Source organism: Mustela nigripes, chromosome 2, assembly GCF_022355385.1.
Source record: "Mustela nigripes isolate SB6536 chromosome 2, MUSNIG.SB6536, whole genome shotgun sequence".
NCBI classification, from domain to species: domain Eukaryota; kingdom Metazoa; phylum Chordata; class Mammalia; order Carnivora; family Mustelidae; genus Mustela; species Mustela nigripes.
Genome location: NC_081558.1, coordinates 65,547,196 through 65,551,361, shown reverse-complemented (window position 1 = coordinate 65,551,361; position 4,166 = coordinate 65,547,196).

Sequence of the window (4,166 nt, the reverse complement as noted above, 5' to 3'; positions counted from 1 at the left end):
TCTATGAAGCCTGTGTCATCCAAATTAGAATACCAGTGAGATGTTTTGAGGAAAACTTTATAAAATGATATTTTTTGAGAAGTACACATATAAAATTGCTGTGATGATTCTTCAAAATAAAAAAAAAAATCAACATGTTCAGTGGAGCAATATCCAAAATCTAGAAAATATTCATCCAGGTAGACATGGATATGTTACATATGATAAAGATGACATCTTATTCAATGGGAAAACACAGAGTAGTTAAAAAAAAAAAAAAAAAAGCTCTGCAAAAAAGGAGTTGACTTTTGGGGGAAAACCTGGATGGCTACTTCGGTCTCAGTATAAATTTGAGATCTATTAATTGTGTGAGTGTGTAAAACTAAAACCTTAGAAATATTGTAAGAAAACATGGATTGCAAAAAAAATCCTGAATTTATAAAGGAAATGTTGGTAAAACTAACTGTAAAAATTAAAAACCAAGCCATGGCAAAGACAGGGTAATATGGAAAATCAAAGTAAACTTCACAAAATTTTATAATATGTGGAATAATCTTATAAAAATTACTAAAAACAAATATTTCAGTCATAAATTGAGTAATTTTACAGAAAGTAAGATAAACTTCTAATAAATATAAAAATACTCAGCCTCACATATTAAATGAATAAAAATAAAATTAGCATTTATACTTATCAAATTGGAAAAAAACAAATATAATTGATAATACTAATTCCAACAAGAGTCTTGGAATATAGGCACTTCCATATGCTAAAGTCCAAACTATACCATTTTGGAGTGCAGTGTGGCAATATCTAAGTATTTGATTTTTTTTTAAAGATTTTCTTTATTTGACAGACAGAGATCACAAGTAGGCAGAGAGGAAGGCAGAGAGAGAGGAGGAAGCAGGCTCCATGCTGAGCAGAAGCCCACTGTGGGGCTCGATCCCAGGACCCTGGAGCCAAAGGCAGAGGCTTTAACCCACTGAGCCACTCAGGGGCCCCAATATCTAAGTTTTAAATGCATACACCCTTTTACCCAACAATTCCATTACTAGAGTTAGCCCTAGGAATATTCTTGCAAAACTGTACCATGAAATGGAATATAGCCTTCAACAGTTAAAAAAAACCAACATTAATATAACCTATAGGGTACTAGTTGAATAAAATATAATACATCCGAACAAGATTATATTCAGCCTTAGTAAGTGTGATATACTGGTATCTACTACTATTAATAGGTTTTCAAAATGTATTCATAAATGATAAAAGCCAGGCACAGATCTTTATTTTAACTTAATTATCTCTTTAAAGGCACTTAGATGAAGACGAGATTTGGACACGCTGAGATATATGAGGAAAGGCACAGAGGAAATGACACGTGAGAACTCGTGAGGACACTGGGAGAATGTGGCTATCTACAAACCAGGAGAGAAGCCTCAGAAGAAACCAATCCTGCCAACACCTTCATCTTAGACTCCAGGCCTCCAAAACTGTAAAAAAAAACATAAGTTTCTGCTGTTTAACCACCCAGTCTGTGATATTTTGTTGAGGAAGTCCTAGCAAATTAATGCACTTTGTATCCTGCAACCTTGCTTCATTTTTCCAGGAGGTTTTTGTTTTGTTTTATTTTGCTTTGTTGTTTCTTTTGGATTTTCTACTTCTGTTTTGAAAGCTTTCTGATTAAAAAAAAAATTAGAAAAAAAAACTAATGTATGTATTTTAAAATAAATAATAATAGACATCATTCTCTTCCTGAATTCTGCTGTTTCCTCCATATAAGTATGTACATGTTGATGGTAGCATATAGTTATGTTCTAGTTCACAGACTGACTTAGTATGTCTCCAATATGCATTTCATTAATGAGTGAATTAGAGTTCAAATAGGCTGTTTCCTTCCAATTTCCTGAAAAGTTTTTGGGAAACTAACCTTTATAGAGATTAGAAAGAGTCGCAGAAATGTGCAGAAATCAAATGAGAGGCTGGAAGCTATTGCAGGAGGGTCTGCTCCCCCTTTTCTAGCTGATTCTGGAGAGGAAATCCCCCTGTGAGCTCTATTGTACACATGAAAGGACTAGGTTTTATAGAATGTAGAAAATGAAGGTTTCACTTTCTGAACTTTCAGATTGACTGTTCTAATCCTCTGTTTCTCCAGTCTTCCCGTGTGTTCTTGGCGAAGGAGACAGGGACTGAGTAGAGCATGTGCCGTTAGTGTTTCCTGTGGTTAAACATAAAAAGGAAACATATCTGGCACATACAAGCAGAAGGCAATGATAGAGGTTTAAGTCACTCAGTGTATTTCCTTTTTCTGTATTTGGGTAAATTACTTCTATTACAGCTAGACTGTTTTTATCCTTATGCTCAAAGGTTAATGCTTAATTGGAAAGTAGCACAGGGTTTGACATGCGTTGGTGCTCAAAATTAGGAACCGATGAGTGAATGAATCACCCAATGCAGAATCAAGGCACATTAGGTTTGGACTTTTTACTTTTTAAGCTTTATTCTTTTAAAGACATCTGTGTGGCTTTGCTGCTTCTAAGACTGAACAAAGAAGTCTGTTTTTATGGACTGAGGAAGCAGACATCTAGTTTGTCACAGATGACTAAAATAGATGTCTGCCTTAATAAAAAGAGAAATTATTTATATGACTAAAAATAATCTAGAAGCTACCAAATTATTTCCTGGTGAAGAAAGACCTTATGAATTATTGTCAGTTTGAGTGTCTTTACTGTCACCCCTTCCCTGCTTTTTAAGAGAGCTAGAGAGTAAAAGGAATATGGCAGATTTAATGACATTCTTTATCTACTAGACAGACAAATGATGTCTTCTGAAATATACTTTCCTGGATTTTGAAGTTAAAGCAAATTAAAAAGGAACTGCGGTTGGAACTTTTCTGGGTAAAGCAAACTGTTGCCATAGAAAGGCAATGGTTCTGAAAATAAAACCATTCACTCACCTGTCATCAGATATCTAACTGTACGTCTTCTTTCTAAAAGGCAAGTCCAGCAGAACTGAGGACATTAAGACCGATCTTCTACAATCCATCCTCTCTTCCGGCAGTGCAAATTTGGTATATACTTGGAATCTCTTCTCAACAAAACTGAATGCCAACGAGGCACAAGCATCCCTTCCAGATCCTTCAAGAGATGCCAAGAAAAATCATGACAAGTGAGGCCTCATGGTCTCCAAAACTTACAATGTGCTTGACCAATGTAACGTCTTTCTAATAAGCAGGTGCCAAGAGAAGAGCCTGTTCCCCAGGGTCTTGTGAGATCCTCTGATGAGAGGCACTGAGAAAAAACCACATTTCTGTTGGTATTGATTTTTATTTTTTAACATTTCTACTTCTGTGTTTATTTTATAAATATGAATGTTCTGGACGCCTGGGTGGCTCAGTCAGTTAAGTGTCTGCCTTTGGCTCAGGTCATGATCCCAGGATCATGGGATCAAATCCCAAGTCAGCTTCTCCCTCTTCCTCTGACCCTCCCCTCTGCCTCACTGTCTCTTTCTCAAAAAATAAATAAATAAATAAATAAATAAGATATTAAAAAATATGAGTGTTTTATCAGTACACTAGCAAATGTTGATAATTTAAACCAGACGTGGATTGGAGGTTGGAACTTATTTTATGTGAGTGGGAGGTTGTTTTACTGGTAGATGTACATGTTAAAATTGTTCTGGAGGCCACTGGTCATAACTATTACTGTGTCTTATGCACTACCTTAAAAAAAAAATCATCAGTGTGTAGCAACAGGCTCAGGACAGTCTAGCATTATATTAGGTGCGTAAATGGAGGGGAAACAACTATAGAAAGAGGTGGGGGAGGCTTGTTTCCAGATATCAGATAAACTATCACAAAATACGGTACTTAACAATCAGAATTCCATCTGATAAAATCAATTTAGATGCAAAGCAAAATAGAGACTATTTTTCTTGCTGCTTAACCTGGCAACTGGAAGTCTTCTGCCTTCTTGTATTTACTCAGTGTTTCCCCACCCCCCGCAAAACCAAATTGCAGGAAGCTGCTGGTGACTAGATGATGTTTTGCTTGGGGGCTCTTGTGACCTTTATGACAACTTCATGAATCCAAATGCCCCCAACGTGGGAGCAGCCAACTATATAAAGCAATTAATAACAAAATCAAAGAAACACATCAACAATAATACAATAATAGTAGGGGACTTTAACAC